General features: G+C 42.8%; 2 long non-coding RNA genes across 4 annotated transcripts; one reads left to right on the forward strand and one right to left on the reverse strand.

The window, feature by feature from the left end:
- The first annotated feature begins 7960 nt into the window (after positions 1–7960).
- Positions 7961–16826, forward strand: LOC113597211 (uncharacterized). 2 transcript variants are annotated; one of them, XR_008289978.1, is made up of 6 exons: positions 7961–8846; positions 9159–9723; positions 12299–12452; positions 13932–14038; positions 14640–14795; positions 16106–16826. It is a non-coding gene; the product is annotated as an uncharacterized LOC113597211 (long non-coding RNA). The 2 variants fall into 2 exon arrangements; XR_008289977.1 differs by lacking the exon at positions 7961–8846 and having other exon boundaries at positions 9083–9219; positions 9333–9723.
- LOC128311535 (uncharacterized) lies at positions 9533–15739 on the reverse strand. 2 transcript variants are annotated; one of them, XR_008289980.1, is made up of 4 exons: positions 13793–15739; positions 12499–12744; positions 11136–11295; positions 9533–9670 (listed from the first exon to the last, which is right to left on the reverse strand). It is a non-coding gene; the product is annotated as an uncharacterized LOC128311535 (long non-coding RNA). The 2 variants fall into 2 exon arrangements; XR_008289979.1 differs by lacking the exon at positions 13793–15739 and having other exon boundaries at positions 12499–13069.
- Positions 16827–22601: the final 5775 nt, after the last annotated feature.

A 22601-nucleotide genomic window follows, 5' to 3' on the forward strand; every position in this document is an offset into this window, starting at 1 on the left:
TTTGGGTTCCAAGGCCAGGAAAATGTATGGGCCACCCTTTGGTTAGGCCTCAGGAATCCTCTTGTGCAACTGCAGCTGTGCTTTTGAAATGACATGGTTATGTTCCACGTTCCATGCTGAGTATTTTTGCACCGATTCTCTAACCCTTGTGGGTGGTGTTGTCAGATTTTAGAATTGGGTCCCCATGGGGAGAAAGCTTTAGGTAGGGTTAGGGTTCAGTCCAAGGAAGTCGACAGGGCTGAAGCGACTCCAGTCTCATGATCTCCATCGAGGGCTGTGTTGAGGGCCTTAGAAAAGGTGGGGGTCAAGTATAGGGTTCAATTAGAGATAGGGTTAGGTGTAAGTTGAAGGTTATGTTTAGGGTTACGGTTAGGGTTAGTTTTAGGTCCCAGGAGGCTCCAGGCACTGAACCCACAACAGTGCAGTTGTCTCTCCGAAGGGATGAATAGAGTACATAAAGGAGCGTGCCGGTCAGTATCACTTCATAGGATCCAAGGCCAGAGAGATGTTTGGGCCACCCTTGGAATAGGCCTCAGGAATCCTGTCGTGCAGCTGCAATCACACTTTGCAAAAGATATGGTGATGTTCCATGTTCCATGCCGAGTATTGTTGCACCGATTCTCGAACCCGTGTGCGTGCTGTTGTCAGACTTTTGAACTGGGTCCCCATGGGGATAGACACTTAGCTAGGGTAAGAGTTCTGTACAGGGAATTGCTAAGGCCGAAGTGACACCAATGTTGTTAATTCCATGGAGGGCTGAAGTGAGGGCACATATGCGGCTGTGCATCTGGTTTACTTTTCATGTGCTAGATGGGGTAGGTTGAGGGTTATGTTTAGGGTTATGTTTACGGTTAGTGTTAGGTCCCAGGAGGCTCTCCATCCATGTAGTTTCAAATGGCAAGATTTTTTCCTTTTTGATGGCTAAGTAATATACCATGGTGTGTGTATGTATGTATGTATGTGTATACACACACACACGCACACACACACATATACATACTATGTATGTATGTATGTATGTATGTATGTATGTATATATACCACGTCTTTATCCATTCATCCATCGATGGACATTTGGGCTTTTTCCTTACTTTAGCTATTGTTGATAGTCCTGCTATAAACTTTGGGGTTCACTTGTCCCTTCGAAGTAGCATATCTGCATCCCTTGCATAAATACCTACTAGTGCACCTGCTGGGTTGTTGAACAGTCTTCTTTTTCATTTTTTGAGGAACCTACATACTGTTTTCCAGAGTGGCTTCACCAGCAGTGCAAGCCAGTGCACCAGCAGTGCAAGAGTTCCTCTTTCTCCATTTCCTCGCCAACATCTGTTGTTGCCTGCGTTGTTAATGTTAGCCATTCTCAAAGGGGTGAGGGGGTGTTTCATTGTGGTTTTAATTTGTATTTTCCTGATGATGAGTGATTTTGAGCATTTTTTCATGTGTCGGTTGGCCATCTGGATGTCTTCCTTGCAGGAGTGTTTGCTCGTGTCTTTGCCCATTTCTTCACTGGATTACTTGTTTTTTGGTATGTTTTTGAGTTTGGTATGTTCTTTATAGATTTTGAATACTAATCCTTTATCTCATATGTCGTTTACAAATATCTTCTCCCATTCTGTTGGTTGCCTTTTAGTTTTGCTGATTGTTTTCTTCTCTGTGCAGAAGCTTTTTATTTTGATGAGGTCCTAATACTTCAGTTTTGCTTTTGTTTTCCTTGCCTCTGGAGATGTGTTGGGTAAGAAGATGTGGACGCCAACATTAAGAGGTTTTTGCCTGCTTTCCCCTTGAGGATTTTGACGGCTGCCTATCTTACTTTTAGGTCTTACATCCGTTTTGAGTGTCTTTTTGTGTGAGAAAGTGGTCCAGGCTCATTCTTCTGCATATCACTGTCCAGTTTTCCCAGCACACTTGCTGAGGAGACTGTCTTTATTCCATTGGATCTTCTTTCTTTTGGTCAAAGATTAGTTGGCCATACATCTGTGGGTCCAATTCTGTGTTCCTGTTCTGTTCCATTGATCTGAGTGTCTGTTCTTGTGCCAGTACCGTACTGTCTTGATGATTACAGCTTTGTAATACAGGTGGAAATCCAGGATTGTGATACCTCCTACTTAGGTTTTCTTTTTCAAGATTGCTTTGGCTATTTGGCTATATAATTTCCACACAAATTGAAGGATTGTTTTTTGTAACTCTGTGGAGAATGCTGGTGTTATTTCGATAGGCATTCAGTCGAATATATAGATTGCTTTGGGTACTATTGACATTTTAACAATAGTTGTTCTTCCTATCCAGGTGCATGGAATGTGTTTCATTTTTGTGTGTTTGTCATCTTCAATTTCTTTCATAATCTTTCTATAGATTTCAGTGCATAGATTTTTCACCTCTTTGGTTAGATTTATTCCTAGGTGTTTTATGGGTTTTGGTGCAATTGTACACGGGATGGATTCTGTGATTTCTCTTTCTGTTGCTTCTTTGTTTGTGTATAAGAATGCAACTAATTTCTGGGCATTAATTTTATACCCTGCCACTTTGCTGAATTCATGGATCATTTAACAGTTTTTTGGTGGAACCCTTTTATCAAGAAAGGATGCTGTATTTTGTCAAATGCTTTCTCTGCATCTATTGAGTGCATCATGTGGTTCTTGTCCCTTCTTTTATTGATGTGATGAATCACATTGGTTATTTTGTGGATATCGATCCAGCCTTGCATTCCAGGTTAAATCCCACTTGGTCGTGGTGAATAAAGTTTAAATGTGTCATTGGATCTGGTTGGCTAATATCTTGTGGAAGATTTTTGCTCCCATGTTCATCATGAAAATTGGTCTATACTTCTACTTTTTAGTGGGATCTTTGTCTAGTTTTGGAATCAAGGTAATGCCAACTCATAGGAAGAGTTTGGATGTTTCCTTCCATTTCTATTTTTGGGACAGCTTCAAGAGAATAGGTGTTAACTCGTCCTTAAATGTTTGGTAGAATTCCCCTGGAGAGCCATCTGGCCCTGGGCTCTTGTTTTTTTGGGAGATTTTTGATTACTAATTCAATTCTTTACTGGTTATGGGTCTGTTCAAATTTTCTATTTCTTCCTCTTTCAGTTTTCATAGTTTGTGTATTTCTAGGAATTTGTCCATTTCTTCCAGATTGTCCATTTTATTTGGTATATAATTGCTGATAATATTCTCTTATTCTTGTTTGTATTTCTCCTGTGTTGGTTGTGATCTCTCCTCTTTCATTCTTGATTTTATTTATTTGGGTCCTTTCATTATTCTTTTTGATCCAACTGGCTGGTGGTTTATCAATTTTATTAATTATTTCAAAGAACTAGCTTCTGGTTACATTGATCTCTTCTACTGTTTGTGTGTGTGGGGGGGGTTTGTTTGTTTTTGTTTTCAGTTTTGAAAGCATTGATTTTTGCTGTAATCTTTATCATTTCTTGTCTTCTGCTGGATTTGGATTTTATTTGATGATCTTTTTTCCATTACTTTAAGGTATAAGCTTACGTTGTGTATCTGAGACTTTTCTTCCCTCTTTAGGAAGGCCTGGATTGCTAAACTTCCTCTTATGACTACCTTTGTTGCATCCCAGAGGTTTTGGACTGTGGTGTTATCAGTTTTATTGGTTTCCATGTACTTTTTAATTTTCCCTTTAACTTCTTGGTTCACCCATTCATTCTTTTTTTTTTTAATTTTCGTTTTTATTATTTACAATTTACATCCAAATTAGTTACCGTATAGTGCAACAGTTATTTCATGAGTAGATTCCTTAGTGCCCCTTACCCATTTAGTCCATCCCCCCCCACAACCCCTCCAGTAACCCCATGTTTGTTCTCCATATTTATGTGTGCCCTTCTTTTGTACACCTCCCTGTTTTTATTTTTGTTTCCCTTCCATTATATGTTCATCTGTTTTGTGTCTCAAAGACCTCCTATGAGTGAAGTCATATGATATTTGTCTTTCTCTACTAATTTCACTTAGCAGAATACCCTCTAGTTCCAACCATGTAGTTACAAATGGCAAGATTTCATTATTTTTGATTGCTGAGTAATACTCCATCACACACACACACACACACACACACACACACACACACACACACACCACATCTTCTTTATCCATTCATCCATCAATGGACATTTGGGCTTTTTCCATACTTTGGCTATTGTTGATCATGGTGCTATAATCATGGGGGTGCATGTGTCCCTTCAAAACAGCACACCTGTATCCCTTAGATAAATGCCTTGTATTGCAATTGCTGTGTCGTAGGATAGTTCTCTTTTTAGCTTTTTGAGGAGCCTCCGTAGTGTTTTCCAGAGAGGCTGCAGCAGCTTGCATTCCACTATTCATTGTTCCATAGGATGTTCTTCCGTCTACAAGTATTTGTTATCTTTCCAAATTTTTTCTTGTGGTTGATTTAGAGTTTCATAGCATTGGGGTCTGAAACTGTGCACGGTATGATCTCTATCTTTTTGTACTTGTTGAGTACAAGTAAACATAAAATTATTTATGTTTATTTATTTTAGAGAGAGAGAGAAAGGGGCAGAGAGAGAGGGAGACACAGAATCCAAAGCAGGCCTCAGGCTCTGAGCTGTCAGCACACAGTCAGACACAGGGCTCAAACTCACAAACCATGAGATGACCACCTGAGCTGAAGTCAGATGCTTAACTGAATGAGCCTCGCAGGCACCCACTGTAGTGACATTTTAAATGACACCGTTCAAAGTGCACTTGCTACCTTGCAAACTCAGAGAGAGAGAAAGAAATGTGAAGAATCAGGAAGTAGTTAAGAGTTGGCTGCTGAGTTTTACCGTAATTTGGCTTTGGAGGGTTTTTGTTCATTGGGTGAAGTGAGCACAGCATATATGCCTGCCATTTACCACAGTAGACAGTGGGCCTCTGGGAGCCAAAACTCTTTCTGACCAATGAGCTGGAATTTTACTAGCACCGCCAAGATGAGATTTGCTATTTCAAGGACTAGGAGTTATCTTTTATTTTCACAACTCGGTAATTATCACATCATTCAACTCTGCCCTCCAAGATATGTAGAAAATACCCGAATATAGTTGAGAGAGAAAGGGTGATAGCCAAAGTGTATAATCCTTTCCCTTTAAAAAATATGTTTAAATTATGCTTTATGATTTTTTTTTTAATTTTAGTGAGGGAGCATGCAAGTGGGGGAGAGGGAAAGAGAGAGAATCTTAAGCAGGATTCACACTCAGTGTGGAGCCCAACACAGGTCTGGATCACATGATCCTACAATCGTGACCTGACACAAAATCAAGAATCTGATGCTCAACTGACTGAGCCACCCAGGTGCGCAATAGTCTCTTTCTCTCTGAATGCTGAATAGTACATTTTCAACGTGAATGGGGGATAAACAGGCATACATACATACATACATACATACACCACTAAGAAAGCCATGAGTTGTTAGACATGAACTATTTTCCATCATCTTTGTCTTCTAGTTATATTCATGCCTCTAAAGTGTTTGTTGATTGCAATGCACGATCTTGCTGTGTGAGGTACAAATTGTTGTGTGATCAGTTTTCCGTGAAAGTCTTTCCTCATATCTGTCTTAACCACAAGGTGCCAATGTTGAATTCGAGGAGGTAGAGCTAAGAGCCTTGAGGTCCAATAACTGTCAACTAGAAGTTATATTTTCTGTTGAGGAGAAATCCCCATATGATGGCAATGACTTTGCATTGGTAAGGGAAAGAATACTTTCATGCCTTCATGGTTCTTGCGCTTTTTGTGTCTCACCAAAATCCAGACTCAGGTCATGTGCATGTGTATCATGAAAACACCTTTTTTTTTCCCAGAAAATAAAAACGCCCTGGAAGACAAGTGTAATGCATTGAGGTCTGTGAAAGCCACAAAGGAAGCAAAAGTCAAACAGCTGAAAGAGAAAGCACATAACCTGGAAGAATTCTATGAACAAAGAAAAGTGCCTACAAAAAAAGTAAGATGGGGGCGCTTGGGTGGCTCAGTCGGTTGAACGCCCAAATTCGGCTCAGGTCATGATCTCACAGTCCATAAGCTCAAGCCCCATGTCGGGCTCTGTGTTGACAGTTCAGAGCCTGGAGCTTGCTTTGGATTCTATATCTTCCTCTGGCCCTACCCAACTCGCACTCTGTCTCTATCAAAAAATGAATAAACGTTAACAAAAATTTAGAAAAGTAAGATGTTCATGTGAGAACTGTCACAAGGACCGTATTGTATGGGAGAACATGGCAGCCAGTAGAGATAATTGTATTTCTTTTGGAACTGGGTCCAGAGTATTTTTGCCCCATGCATTCAGTAGAATTGGACCTTCCCTTCCTACCTTGCTTTCTGTAATGTAACCTGCATTTTCCTTTCTCCTAAGTGCTTGCCACACACTGTGTCATGTTTTGGGGGCGGCAGAGGGAAGGTACCATCATTAATAACGTTAATACCTGGATCCACTCTGGATCCATCTACACTGTCCTATAGGTTTCAATCGCATCACACTGTTTTGTCACCCAGCAATTAGGTCATTTTTGTTCAGGACCAGACATGGGTCAAAAATGTGTGGGGAAAAAAATGAATTCTCTTGCTGCAGAAACAATGGAAGTTGCTTTATGGAAAGTGGGTAGGGGTACCAGCAGTACTGGATCCCTGCATCCATTCTGCCAGTGAGATTGCTCACTGCAGGCCCAATCCCTAAGAAAGTCAAGTTGTTTCCTGTCCCCTGATTTTTCAAGTGTAACTTTTCTGAGTCTTGGCCAAAGCCCGCAGCTTCACTAGGGATCATCTTTGCTGGCCTCCCCTGAACTACACTTGTTTACTTCTAAGTCTGTGCCCATAAAGTTGTTCAGCTTCTTTGCCATTCACATGTATGCACCCCACATCACCGATGAGTCCTAGGGAGTTTGGGTCCAACTGCCAGGCTGGCTTTGTCCTGGGCTTCCTTCTTCTCCATCTTGGTCTTATGGGTCTTCGTGGGGTTGTCAGATACTTGGTGCATTCAGTCACATGTTTCCTCCTTTGTACAGTATTTCCTTTTGTTCTCAGGAGGATATGGGGGACTTGAGAGTCCCTCACTCGTGTTGGAAAGTGAAGTCTTCTCTTCCCTGGTGACTCACCTTTATGTTCGTCCTTCCCACAGCTGGGGTTAGGGCTTGCTCTCACTGGCATCTTGTTTTTGTTAACTCGTAAGCTCTTTCTGTGAGTGGGTACAGCACCCTGACCACCTCTCTGTCTTCAACCCCTTACAACAGAGCCACTACATTACAACCACTCCAGCAAGCATTTGCTGAAGGACTGCCTGAGAGGCCAGAAGGAAATGCATGGGCCTTTCTCTGTCTAGTGCTTTTGTGTCATTTGTGAAGAGATTTTCAATTTTGCGTATGATTCTTGAGTACATCAAGTGTCAAGTTGAAACCATCTCAGTCAACACCACAAAGAAAATAGTCTGAGGGCAACACAGCAACCCAGCCTTGCCAAGCATTGCCTTCTGCTGCCTTCACTATCCATGGAATGAGTCTTGTTAAAGTAGATTTGGCTCCATGAAGTTGAGAGTTTTCCACCTGAAATCTCTTTCCTGGAAGTAAACCCAGACTGTGTGACAGTTCATATCAGGTTGTACATCAGGAGATGATATTGTTCTAAGAATGGCCTTTTGAAGATGGAGGCAGGGGTTGCAGTCCTGAACGCTAGCAATGTCTGGGAGTGAGCTGCAATGTTAGTGAAACCATATTCTGGAAGGTCGTCTTTCAGGTGATTGCCTGTGTCATGGTACAACTTTTGGACTGAGAATCAGGGCTCCCCACAGAGGTGTAAGACTAGTGATGATCCCTTGATTCATCCTAATGGGTACAGTTGGTCAGATACGGTTTTTCACTCACTGATGAAATGAGTCTTCACCATCTCAAACAAAAGACCAACTCTTGGAAGGCAGAAAGTGCAATATTATTTGATGACTTTATGATAAAGAGAGGAAACAAGAGAACTAGAAAGATAGTTCCAATAGTACAGACGTGGCAGCAGACAGAAGTTGAATTTTCTTGAACTTAAATGGAGTGTTCACTTAATTTCTCTGATTCGGTTGTCAGTCTGTGCATTTATGGGAGAAGTGGGGGAAGGGATATTTGCATAGGCCTTCAAGAGTGCTGGGAGGTAAAAAGGGGGAACTTCTGGACCTTGTTCCTGACTGTGTATGTATCTTTCCCATCTTAGGAAGCTTTAAATGACACTGTGAACTGGCGGCAAAGAAGAATCAGCAGCTGCAGGTAAAATTTGAAAATAGCTACAGAAGGGGCGCCTGGGTGGCTCAGTCGTTTAAGCGTCCAACTTCAGCTCAGGTCATAATTTCACAGTCCGGGAGTTCGAGCCCCGTGTCAGGCTCTATGCTGACAGGTCAGAGCCTGGAGCCTGTTTCAGATTCTGTTACATCTCTCTCTGTCCCTCCCCTGATCATGCATGTGCTCTCTCTCTCTCTGTCTCAAAAATAAATAAACATTAGGGAAAAAAAGAAAATAGCTACAGAAGAAATAAACAAGTACAAGTGAGTTCAGCTACTAATTACCAGGAACTCATGAAACCGCTGTTATTTTTTGGTTTTTAATCTTTTTGAAAAGTTTAAAGTCAACATATGCATAGAGTAGTAACAGATAAAAAAGGTAAGTTTTAGAAAGAGTAAAATAATTAAGTTTCTAAACATTTGCAGATCTGAAGTAGTGACCAGACTATGTGGAAATGTTGTCCATGCTAACATTCCTCAGGGGTGTTGTCAATTGTCACAATCTGTAGGAAAGCAGTGTGTCGTACAATGAATCATACCCATCAACGTGGTAGTGCCATTTCATGGCCCTCGTCTTTGCAACCCTGGGAAACATGGTGAGGATATAAGTTATAGAAGAATAGAGCTTTATGATAAAAGACACTTGTCACATGATGAGTTAGAGAAAGATTGAAAATGGGAAGGAATTCTATGAACTCTGAACCCTACAGGCATGGGATAATGAGTAAGGAAAGGATGTAACAATAGCTTTGATCCTACTGTACATTGATAATCATGGGCAAAGTGTTTCATGTGTAAGAATAAATTGTACCAGGGGACAGATATGAGGTTGTTGGGAACGTGGGCAGCTTATTTAAAATCATACCCAATATTGGGCCTTATCTGACAAGAGCAATTGTAACTCACAGGCAACAAATGGAACAAACACGGGAACAGCTGCAGCAGGCAGAGCTCACCTTTAGATACCAGGTAACCTGAGTTCTGCCTGATATACTGAACCCTTAGCACCTCACGCGGGTGAGTGTAGTGACCCTTGGAATCCCTAACCACGGGCTTTTCATTGTTGGCTTTTTCGCTTGCAGTTCATGAGAAGAATGCTCAGGACAACGAGGTAAGTGTTTTCTTGTTTCCTCCTCTTTCTTTGGTGCACAGTGTGGCACCAGCTTCCGACTGAAGGTGGATGTGCTTTTTCTCCCCCAGATCAAGACTCAGATCTGGGACAGGGAGATGGCAGAGCAGGGCAGGGAGATCGCTTACTTGAAATACAGGTGTGGTCATTTGACTTGCGTTTTTATGGGTGTTTCCAGGGATGACGCCTGCACTGTTAGTCGTCTAGTAGAGGACGTGGTGTTGCAACTCTTCTAGAAGTCCATTATTTTTCTGTATCCAAGACTGGACGGGATGGAACCAAAGAGGCTGCCTGAGGGATACACGAGGCAGAAACCAATCACTGCAAGAACCCTCCAAGGAGAGGTAAGGAGCACGTTGTGATGTGCCGCAGTCCAATTTCTGCTGTGCAGCCTGTTCCTGTGTGTGATCATTGTGTGGTCTGGAAAGAATCACACGCACTAAGGACGGCAGGTGGTCTGAAGGGGTGACAGAAGGGTGTTTTCCTCTGGTGCCACAGACAGTGAGGCACTTGTCCCTGTGACTGGTGGAGCTCATGCCCCTCCTCTGATGGTGACCCTCCCACCTCCTCTAGCATCCCCCTGTCTGAAGAGCCTGGAAACTTTCTTCCCACCCGGATACAATGTGAAGACTTTAGTTTATTTGAGGAGAAGGTCATTTATTCACTAGTTTGAAAAGTCTTTCTTTTTGTTTGTTTTGGGAACTGTAGCCCTACATCCTGCCATTCAAGTTCCATAAAGCTTAGCTTAGTCCTCTGATGGTATCAGTGCAACTCTGCAGCTTCACTGCTAACTTCTCGCAGTTTTCCTTTTCTCAATAGTGTCAAATTAGTCTTTCCTTATATGATAACTGCTGTGGAAGGCAGCTTGTAGATAAGCTGGGAGATTGAACAATTTGCCTGAAGAAATGCACCCTTCTTGAGGACTCATTGAGGATATACACCAAACCAGTGTTCTCAATGTTATTCTTTTTTGTTAAGTTTATTTATTTTGAGAGACGCATAGACAGAATGCCAAGCAGCCGTCACACGGTCAGTGAGGAACCCGACGCTGGGCTTGAATGCACAAGCTGTGAGATCGTGACCTGAGCCAAAATTAAGAGTCGGATGCTGAATCCAAGCATCCTCAGACTAATTCCTGATCTGTAATGAAATCGTGATTTCCCATGATGTATACTGAGAAAACTGTTTTACTGGTGAATTCTAAATTGCTAGTTGCGCCTGACCTGTCCACAGTGATGTGATTAATTATGAAACAACATGACCTAGGGCACCGTGAGGTCTTTCTCAAGGTGAGGGGACGGTTCTCCCCCTTATCCTTGGGGGTCACCTGAGGCATGTAGGATACCCTCTGCCTCTGGTCAGGGACCTGACTGTAGGGAAAAGTTTAAGATATTTGAGGAATGAGTTAAAGGATTGTTTTCATTCCGCACAGTCCTCTCAAAGCAGAATAAACCTCTGTCCCTTCTAGGGTCTTTAGTAGATCGAGAAACTGCTGAAACCTCTGTGGGTTACAGCGGCTCTGACTGTACCAAGAATGCAGACAAGGGCAAGGTAAATGCCGGGGCCATTCTCAATTGTCACTCTTTTGGCAAACCCTCATCTTTATGTAGAGTATGGTCTCCCGGCCTTGTCTCGTTTTGCATGTTGTGTGATATGTCTGTTTGTTCTTTCTTTTCCAAATGCAGGCTTCTCCATTTTTAGTCTGTCAGCTTCCTGTGGTAAGTTTAGAAGCCAAAAGCGCTTAGAGACTGAGTACCTTAAGGTTTTTCTGTGAGTTTCAGGAAATAATGAGAGGAGGATGACTGCACACTCCAAACAGATGTCTCCCGGCCTGGGTGATCCCTTCCAGACCTCACCTCTGTGGGAACAGTGTGGCTGCTGTGTCTTCCTTTCTTGATTCTGGCTAGGAGATGAACCTGTTAGAAACAACATCATGACTCCAACTTTCTATTATGTGCCCTGTGCCATTTACAGTGGTCCTAGAGAAAGCCAATATCATCACTCATCACCTTTCCGTCTTTGTTGGTAAATGACTTGTCTGGAATCCTCCAGCTATACCTTAGGTAAAAATATTTTGAACACTGTGTCCTTCAGTTGTGTTTCTATGAGCAGTTTCTGGTTGTGTCCCCAGTCACTGTTTGTTAGAGCTGATAGAGTCTCATGACACATACCAGTTTTGTACCAAAACTCTTGCATGAAATCTGTTATGGGAATTTCTCCCTCTTTTTTTCCATTGCACATAATGACTCTGTGTCCTGTAGTATGCTTCAAGTCACAATTCCCTATGAATTAAGATGAACACATCTGAGCTTTGTAGACATTCACCACAAGTAACTCGTTCTTCACAGAAGACTCTCCTTCCCCTGCAAGATTCCAGGCATCCTCCACTCCCCAGAGGTCTCCGCTTTCTCAGGGAGAAGAGCAGAGGAGGCACAGTGAGGGTCCGGCTGCAGAATAATTTGCCAGGAGTGGCTGTGATTCCATGAGCAGAATACCAGCCGTGTATTCCCACTCATTTTTTTGTGTTCTTAATATAGCAAAAGCAGAGCATCTGGAGTCGCTGTAGAGGAGGGATGCAGGGTGAACCTGGACATCGATGGCTGCCTGTCTGGAGAATGCTACTTCTTTAGTCTGTAATTACTTCTGTTAACCCTCTAGGACAGGACCCTTGCCATTTTCTTCCACAGACGTGGGCAGTGATGTGTGGTGGCAGTAGGTTAACCTCTTGCATCTACTACCTCAAGCTGTAGGTGCTATCCAGTGGCAGGGACAGAGTTTTCAGGTACTGATGCTACTCTCTTGGATCCTGGTGGCAGAGAAGGTGGCAGGTGCTGACACATTCTTCTCTGGGTTACAGCTGCTTTTGGTGTTGGTTCTCTTGTCTGGCATATGGATGTAGCTGTCATGTCTGTTCTGCAGGGCAGTCTGGATCCTGGGGACCTCCTCCGTTAACTGGACGATTCTGCATGCCCTACCCTGGAGACACCCCGCCCCCATGGGCTATTAGGCACGTCCACCTCGTGAACCTTAGTGGCCCTGAGGCCACCCGGAATCCCTCCACCTGCAACACTTGGTAAGACGATCTGAGCACTAGGAGTTGACTTGTAAAACACACTCACCTTATGTTGTTACTGTTAGGTCTTGGGCCAAGGTGCAGAGGCGGTACCACAGACCATTGTGATGCAAGGGGAATGTGTCCGCTGCCATTCCCACATTCCTCAAGTTTCTCAGGATCTCATCTTCGTCTTTTCCCCCACCATGGGTTGGTACAGGCGTCTCTTGTAGAGAAGGAATGGGGCCGTATGCCGAAAATCAGACATAGCGCTTCAGCAAAAATGCCCTGTACACAGTCCACGTGCTGGCATCTCTGAGGCATGAGGCACAATGTAACGTAGGTCCATCTAGTTGTGCCCCCAGCCATCCATAGTTGTTCGATGAGTGATGAATACATCTGAGTCAGGGCTTTTAGGAGTCTTCATCAAGTTATAAGGGATGGTTCTTCAAGTTCTTTTTGGGATCACCAGAGGCATGTGGGACACCCTGTGCATGTCATTTGGGATCTCACTGGGACAAAGAGTTTAAGTTGTCGGAAGTATGAGGGGAGGGGTTTTTTTGTTGTTTTTGACCTCCAAACAGTCTACTCAAATCAGAATAAACCTGCATCCCTTCTGGGGCTTGTTGCAGGTCCAGAAGTAGGTGTCACAACCAAGAGTGACATCGACACTGGCTCTGCCAAAACTGCCAAGAAGCACAAAGTAAATGCTGTGGCCATTTTCAGTTCTAAGTATTTACGGACCGCCACATCTTCCTGTACAGGACACTCTCCTGCCCTTGTCTCTGGTTTGTGTGTCGTATGGTCTGTCTGCTGTTTTTGTGTTTTTGTTTTTTTGTTTTTTCCCCAAATGCAAAACCTTTACCGCCGAGTCTACGGGCTTCTCTGTTTCCCAGCTGGCATCTTTTTGTAATAACTTGAGCAGCTAAGCGTGCCTAAAGGTGGGGACCATAGGGCTTTTCTAATGTGTTCCTGAAATAAATGAAGGAAGATGACACCACACTCCACTTGGAAGTCTCCTACCTTGCCTCATTCTTTGTGGATCTCCTCCATGTGGAATCTTTGCTCTTGCTGTGTCTTCCTCTCCTGTTACCTTCTATTGAGGATTTTAACGTGCTCACAAAAATCTGTGGGTATCGTTACAATATAAAAATGCGAACTGCCTTCACTCCAACTTATATTTTTGTATGTGTCCTTTAGAATGTAAATTTCATACCCATCAGCATTTTGGTAAATATGCTGTCCAGAATCCCTTCAGGTGTGCCCTGGGCACAAACACTCTGAACTATAAGAGGTGGCATATTTGTGATAGAAAACATGCACTGAAACTTAAGTTGTGAAGAGAAAAAATCCAAAATTACCTGTGTGGCAAGTCCCCACGGTGTCCTTCACTTGTGTTCACATGAGCACGTTCTCTCGTGTCCCGTGTCACAGGTACAGCTAAAACATGGAAACTTACACCAGACATCAAAGTGCATTTGTGCTAATTTTGTCTTTTAGAATTTCAGCTCATTTTTCCAGAGGACACACTTACCCTCCAAAGTGTACTGCACTTAAGCTGAGAAGTACCTCCGAACTAAAATAAATTAGCTGAACCCAACTAACATGTATCGGTTACCTGTTTCTCTAAGAGCACGCTTTCCCAGGTCCTCTGCAGGCCCTCAGGATCCCCATCTCCCCATGTGTCTTTGTGTCCATGGATAGCACTTCCAGAGAGGAGGAGACCCCATTGTCGGGACAGAAGTAGTTTGGGCAGGGGCTTAGAGGCAGAGCTCTGAGCCACGAGGGTATGATTCCATGTGTGGACACTGGGATTGTCATTCCTTCTCATTCTGTAGTTCTTCACAGACACAATAAACAGCCTCTGTGGTGGAGGGGATGAAGGGTGGAGTGTGATCCTGGACATAGTTGCTTTCCTATCTAGAATATGCTACTTTGTTAATTTAGTATTCAGCCTATAGATCTTCTAGGAAAAGGGCCCTTGCTGTTTCCACGTTTCCAGACATGTGGGGACACTAGTTTATCCCAATCACATCCATTCCCCAACCCAAAGTATGGGTAGAGATTTTGGCGCTGCTGTTGCCCTCTTGGAACCTGGTGGTGGGGAAGCTAGTAGGATATGAGCACTGCTGCTTTGGGTTTCCGCTTTTTGCTGGTGTTGGTGCTCTATTCTGTCCTATGAACATACCTCTCATTTCTTCTCCGCAGGCTATTTTGTATGCAAGAGTCCTGGTCCTTTCCCAGGATTGCCTTGCAGGCTGTACCCCGCGGACCACCCTTCACCACCAGTCATGGGCTATAGGCCACATCCCCCTCCTCCATCTACTCTATTTGTTAAGAGGACCTGAACTGGCTGAGTGGCTGGTAAAGTATATTCATCTTCTTCATGATTGACTTTGTGGCAATGATGTAGAGACAGTTGTGAGTCCTGGCAATCCAACTACAAACTGCCTGAGGACACTGTAGCATATCTCAAGTTTCTCAGGACATACATACAATGGGCAGTGGCATGTCCCTGTAATACAGTGCGCTATACGTTTCTCTTGTCAAATGAAAGAGGAGTTTTTACTCAAAAGTAGACGTATCAGCAGTACTGGTGGGTATGTTGGAGACACAATGTGTTGGGGTCTGTAATGAATGAAGTGCACCCCTAACTTTTAGAGCATCAGGTGTCCTGTGTGAAAGAGGGACATTCATTACTTGTGATCACCAGTGAGGATCCAGGGCAAAACCGGGGGAGCCTTGAATCATACAGGAATAGAAGGGAAGTTGAGCACAGTAAGCAGAGTTTGAGGAGGTGCAGAGGGGACGGTGTTGGGGTCAGGGAGATGCAGTTGGAGGTCATTCAGGCCACAGCCTGAGCAGGGAGTGTGAGGTCCATACGGAACTGCTATGTGGGATCGCTCTCAGTGCACGCAGGTAATCACCTAAAAAGATTCTCATCTCCCTGGATTTTCCTGAAGGTTCTGGATATTTGTGGGGGGAAAAGAGCCCTGGATATATGGGGTATTTAACTTGGTCTTATGAAAATGCTGTATGCCCAAGTTCATAGCCCTCAAGAGACTAAAAGTGGAGACAGGGTCTAGATTAGCTGAGTCATTCATCCTACGATTCAGGGCTGGCCAGATGACACCACTGCTGGACCCCTGTCATCACCCTGACTACAGCTTTGCATCTCCTCAAACTTCTCTCACAATATTATGACAGCTGTGTTATCTGTGAAAACAGGGGTAATATTTGTTTCTAAGAACAAGAGAAAAAGAAGACATTGAGTGCATAAAGCGTCTGCAAAATCTCTGGGAAGGGTCCCCCCATTAAGATCTCTCCACACAATGATCCTCCAAAAGAGATGGTCATGGGAGTTCATTAAACTAAGACTGTTACCAACTCAGCCCAGGGAGTGGGAATCACTGTTTTAAAATATAAGACAATGTCCCTCGTTTTTCTATTAGAATTCGGGCCCTGTCACACAATGAAAGAAAAGATAATTATGGGAATGTGTACATTCAGAGGCCTAGATCTGAAGACAATCATTTTCTATTACACATAATCTCACAGATGCAGCCACACACTAAAGTGTTCATCTGAGGCCACAGATAAACTACAGAAGACAGAATGCATGTAGGAAAACATAAGACCACAGGGAAATAAACCAAAATCGCTTTGCCTTATAGGACAACTCTGTTGAAATTTGAAGAGGACTGTGCACGGTGACAGACAATCGTGTTTGTATATATTTTAAGAAGGTGTCCGATCTACCTGAATGCTTTCCCTGCCCATCCTGTCCCCTCCACTTTGTCCTTCCTACTGTCCCCTAATCTACCTTTCATTGTTTTGTCTCTGTGTCAGCGTCTGCTTCTAGGGCCATCTACTCTCGCTCCCCATTGAGTGCACACAGGGGGGTTCCTGTACACACAGGTAACAAAGTGCCACAAATGGTGGTGAGGGAGGATAGAAGCAAGATCACACTTTGTGCAGGGGAGCCTGAGGGAGTTTTCCGGGGCGATGGGAACTCCCTATATCTAGATTGATGGGGTGCATATGCTCAATTATTTTGGAAATATCCCCTGACTCCATGGTGCCTTGGGATCAGACAGGTATCTGTCCTTAGGAAATGGCTGAGATCTAATGGTGGAGAAGGATGAGGGACCAGCAGTGACTGTCGAGAGGAGTGAGGGTCAGACCCACGCCCAGGGTGCCAGGTCCCCACAGACAGCACCACGTGTAGGAGGGCTCTGAGGAGCAGAGATTTCTTGATCAGACCCATGAACTACATAATCCTCCTGTAGTTTCCTCACTGAGCGATGGCTAGAGCAGAGGCCAGCAGCTGGAGGACACCCTGATCATGGCTGGAGTGGAGCAGTGGGCCTGGGGGATTGAGTCAGGGAAAGGGACAGGGAGTCTGAAAAACAAATGGAAGAGAAGAGAGGGGACCCTTCTCTGCTGACTTCACCTACATTTCTGTGTGACCAAAACGAGACCCTTGTCTCCCAGGGAAGGGAAGAGGGCTGGCAAAACACCGAGTGACATACTCAGCTCAAGTGTCCACGGTATCTGCCTTGCTCTTGAGTACCTAACACAGGAAGCACGTGCTTTCTGTCATAATTGGAACTGCAGCTCGTACCATTTAGTGAAAATCAATCCAATTATGCATCCCTCAGCATTAAAGTACTGCAACAAAATTAAGTGAACACACTGACAGATACAACGCAGGATAAAGTCCAAAGGTAGATCGACGGCAATACTTACGGGAATACAGTCTATCCGAAAAGGAGGTAGGTACCCTAGTGCAGGCCTTCAGCTACCTGGCCGATATCTGAAAACGTAAAAAAAAAAAAAAAGTCCTTACTCCAAAAGCAACATTAGCGCTAGACACAAAGAGATCATGATTAAGGTTTAGAGAGCAACCATATGACTTCATGGTGCTGTATCCATGAGAACAAGTCTCATCAAATTATACCCTTTAATTTGAGGCTCTTAGTTATATGTAAATTATACCTCATTAAAGAGAGTTTCACAGCACAAAATACTAGAAGCAAACGTGGGAACGTTCCTTTCTAATCCTGAAGTGCACGGGTGAGATGAGTCTGTCTGCCCATGTCTCAAAAATCCAAAATAATACACTTAAAAAATTAATTATACCAGAGGAGGAGGACCCTGTGCTCACCCTGTCCCATGTGTTCAACCGCATAACATCCACATCCAAGTCCATGAACCAGAGAGGGATCCAAGACTGGCACAACAAACTCCACACCTAAATAGAAGCTGCAGCAGGAAGGTTAGAAAGGTCAGAAAGGTGGAGGCTGGCTGCCTGCAGAAGGAGCAGAGAAAGTGAGCCCTCACACGAGGGAGCTGACACAGGGAAGACTAATCTCCATGACATTTGGCATGAAAACCCAGAGCGGCTGAATTCCCTTGAGTTTACATCCTGGTGCTTTGGAGGTCAGCTGACCCAGCACCGGGTGATCCAGAAGGATGAGTGATAGCCAGGTCCCTGCCTGTGTAGAGACGCAACGTAAACATGGCATTTCACACAATGCTTAGGCCACAGGAGACACATGTATTCATGCTGATTCTTGACTCAGCTGGCCTGCCTGGGTCCCACTGACACCACTGAGAGCAAGCAGAGCCCACAACAGACACGCAATCAGTGCAAACCCCTGCACTGAAAGGAAAAGTAACCCAGACACAACAGCAGGGAGTGAGCAATTCCCATACGATATCCTCCTGAAGGTCCAGGGCCTATAAATGGAGCCGTGCACTGCTGAGGACTCCAGGACCTCTTTTTCATAACGGCATTAATTTCAAGATCAGAAGGCACAGCTGACTTTCTTAACGCAGAGAAATAGAGCCAGAGACACAAAATGCACACACAGAGATGTGTATCCACAATGAAAGACCTAGTCAAAGCCACAGCCAGAGATCTAAGCCAAAGAGATATAAGTAACATACCTGATACAGAATTTAAAGCAATGATCATAAGGATACTCACTGGAGTTGTGGAATGAGTAGAAGAGTGAGACCCCTGAGAGAGTTAAGATATAACATAGACACTGAGGACATAATCAAGGAGAAACATGCTTGCTGGAATGAACAGAGGGATGGAAGAAGCAGCCCAACAAACTAGTGACCTCGAAGACTGAGTGATGGAAATGAATCACATTGAACCAAAGAGAGAGAACAGAATTCTGCAACGTGAGATGAGACTAAGGGAACTCAGTGACTACAGGAAAGATAATAGTATTCGTATTGTAGGAGTCCAGAAGGAAGAGAAAATGGGGAAGAAAATTTATTTGAGGAAACAATAGCTGAAAACTTCCCTAATTGGGGGAGGGACACAAACATCCACATCCAGGAGACTAGAGAACTCCCATCAAAATCAGGCCAACACACAAACTTTTGTAAGCAAACTTACAAATTAGGGTGAGAATAAAGAAAACTCGTAAAAGCAGCAAAACAGTCCTTAACGTAGAAGGGAAGACCCATAAGGCTAGCTACATATTTCTGAACAGAAACTTGGCAAGCCAGAAGTGAGTGACATCACATATTCAAAGTGCTGAATGGAAAAATCAGCAGCCAAGAATACTCTATTCAGCAAGGCTATCTTTCGGGATGAAGGAGACACAGACTTTCCCAAACAAAACCTAAAGGAGTTTGTACCACTAAACCAGTCCTGCAAGAAACATGAAGAGGGATTCTTTGAGTGGAAAGGGGAGACCAACAGTGACAGTATAGAGGTAGAAGACAAATTCAAGTAAAAAAATGAACATTTCTGGAAAAAAAATGTTACAGTACTCAGAGAAATAGATTTGAAATATAATAACATCTGCCAAAAACCTAGGGAGGAGAAAGTAATGGGTTCAAAGGTAAATGACCATCAACTTAATACAAACTGCTAAACGCAGAAGAGGTTATATAAATACCTAACAGTAGCCATATCCTAAAACCAGTCATACATATGCTAAGAATAGAGATAAGGAAAGCAAAATATATCACTAAAGAAAATAAGCAATACATGAAAGAAAGGCAAGAAAGGATCAGAGAAAATCATTAGAAACCACAACAAAACAGGCAATAAAATGGCAATACATATATACATAGCAATCAATATTGAGGGAAATGGAGTGAATGTTCCAAACTAGAGAGGTAGGAAGAATGGATGAAAAAATAAAACAGATGCCTACAAGTGACCCACTTTACACCTCAAGAATGATAGTGAGGATAGAGAAACATCACACAAATGAATGTCAAAAGAAAGCTGGAGTAACAATACTTGTATCAGAAAAAAATACACTTAAAAAAGTACATTACAAGAGACAGAGGAGGACAGTCTATAACAGTAAATGGTACAATCCAAAAAGAAGATGTAACAACTGTAAATATATCCCACAATTGAGTGGGATTTATTCCCAAGCTACAAAGGTGGTTCAATATTCGCAAATCAGTCAATGTGATACACTACATCAACAGGAGAAAGGATAAGAACCAGATGATTGGGGCATCTGGGTGGCTCATCCTTTAACAGTCTGAAATCAGCTCGGGTCATGACTTCATGATTCCTGAGTTCATGTCCCGCGTCAGACTCTGTGCTGAAAGCTCAGATCCAAGAGCCTCCTTCGAATTCTATGTCTCCCTCTCTCTGCCCCTCCCCTGCTCACGCTCTGCCTCTCTCAAAATTAATAAACGTTAAAAGAAAAGAACCATACAGTCATTTCAATACATGCAGAAAGGAACATTTGCAAAGTACAACATCCTTTCATGCATGTAACCCCCTAAAGTAGGTTTACAGGAAACATACATTAACGTCATAAAGGTTAACTATAAAAACCCTGCAGTTATAATCAACCTTAATGGGGAAAATCTGAGAGCTTTTCCTGTAAGGTCAGGAAGAAGACAGGGATGTTTACTCATACCACTTTTAGTAAACAAATTACTGGAAGTCCTAGCCACATCCAGCAGACAAACGAAACAAAACGATTTGCAGATTACATGACACTATATATAGAAAACCCTAAAGAGTCCACCCAATAACTCTTAGAACTGATAAATGAATTCAGCAATGTCACAGGATACAAAATCATTGTACAGAAATCTGTTGCATTTGTAGACAATACAGAAGCAGTAGAAAGAGACATTAAGAAAACAGTCCCATTTACAGTCACATGCCAAAAATAAGATTATCTATGAATAAATCTAACCAAAGTGGTGAGCGACCTATACTCAGAAAAGTATAAAACAGTGATGAAAGAAATTCAAGATGACACAAAGAAGTGGAAGGAAATTCCACACTCATGGATCAGAAGTACAAATATAGTGAAAATGTCTATACTTCCCAAAGCAATTGACAGAATTAATGGAATTTCCATCAAATTACTGACAGCAGTTTTCACAGAACGACAACAGTCCTAAAATTTGTATGGAACCAAAAAAAGCCCGCAATATTCAGAGTAAACAATCTTTGTGTGAAGTGATAATTATGGATGGCACTATGCCTCTGGATCTTCTGCTCCAAAACACAATAACTCTGGCTTAAGCATTTGAACAAATGTTAGGCATATCCCAGCCAAGGATCATTCTACAAAATACATTGTACCAACGTACCCTCAAAACTTTGCACCTTATGAAAAATATGGAAAAATCTAAAAATTGTCATGGCCAAGTGGAGCCTAAGGAGACAGGATGACTGTAATGTGGCAGCTGGGATGAGTCTGGGCCAGGAGAGGTTAAAACCAAAGCAATCTGAATACAAATATAAACTTTACTTCATACTACCATATCTCTTTGCTACCTTGATTGTGATCATGTACCAACCATTATGACATCAATAGTGAGAAAACAGTCTGATGTAGGTGGATACTCAGTATTATCTTCCCAATTTTTTTTGGTAACTAGAAACCCATCATGAGAGAATAGATTATTAGTAATCATGGTTTTTCTACACATAAGATTATATAACCAGTTCCAGTATTAGTTACTAGTGATGGCCATGTACCTATTCTTGTTCTTACTATTGTTTAATTTAAATAATAGCATTCATGGTACAGAAAACTGAATGCATGATAAACACTTCATAGAAACATCTAGCTTTACATATTTTAAGATAATAACGTATGTATACACCACTCTATTATGTGGTTTGTAAATTAAGTGTTTTTCTGATCTTGAACGAGCATGTCATTGAATGGCTTTCCATAAAGGTGGTTATGCTAGATCATGAATGATTCTCAGATTTTACAGGATGTACGTCACATCATGCCTGAACATTGTCAAAAATAAAAACATACACGCGGACAGATGAAGCATTGTGACTGGCTCACTTATTGTAAAAACCCTTGCTTTAATATTTTCACGTATACTTTTAGCAGGAATATAAGAGAATCAAATATTTCCAAATCAAACAGATATTCAAAGACTGGAAGAATGATAGGGAGTTCAAAGGGTCTCAGAAGGATAAGATGTGACCATGAAGGGGGAGTCACAGGCAAGCAGCTTTCTCTGGTCCACACTGACATGTTTGCATGAGGATATGTGACTTGCCAAAGGGTAAGTCCCAGAAGTACCAGAGGGAAAGACAATGCTTTAGGGCGGGGTGATGTGGAAAGGGTGCTTCTGTGCCTAAGAGATGGGTCAGCAACCTGGCTGGGGGTCCCTGCATCAAAGACTTCAAAAGGCCAGCAGTAACCTATACTCACAAAGATCTTAGTAACATAGATCAAAGTAACTTAGAGCCACAAAGATCTTAGAGCCACAGAGTCGATCTTCAACTATGATTAAGAGATGGTCAGAGTTTCACAGGATATGATCTTTGAGCCGGCAGTAGATGGCTAAAATATTATTTAGGGCTATACATTTAATGAAAAAATGTATGTGTAAAAATTTGGGTTTGGAATGTTAAGAAAAATCACAGGCCCATCATGGAGTTACTTACGTTAAGGCCACATGGCACTAAACCTAATTTCATTCCTGCAGGAATGTAACCTTTCACCGGTCAGCAAATAATTTCCTAGTCAGTACTGGAAATTTAACTGATAGATCCCTGCCATTCCCCTCAGAGAGGCAGTCTTGCCTAAATAAGGTATTCCATGCCACTTTTTAAAGTTTATTCAAGTTAGAGGCAAAGAGAGCACATGCAAGAGAGGGGCAAGACAACAGGGAAAGAGAGAATCCCAC

This window comes from Acinonyx jubatus, chromosome X (assembly GCF_027475565.1).
Source record: "Acinonyx jubatus isolate Ajub_Pintada_27869175 chromosome X, VMU_Ajub_asm_v1.0, whole genome shotgun sequence".
Taxonomy (NCBI): domain Eukaryota; kingdom Metazoa; phylum Chordata; class Mammalia; order Carnivora; family Felidae; genus Acinonyx; species Acinonyx jubatus.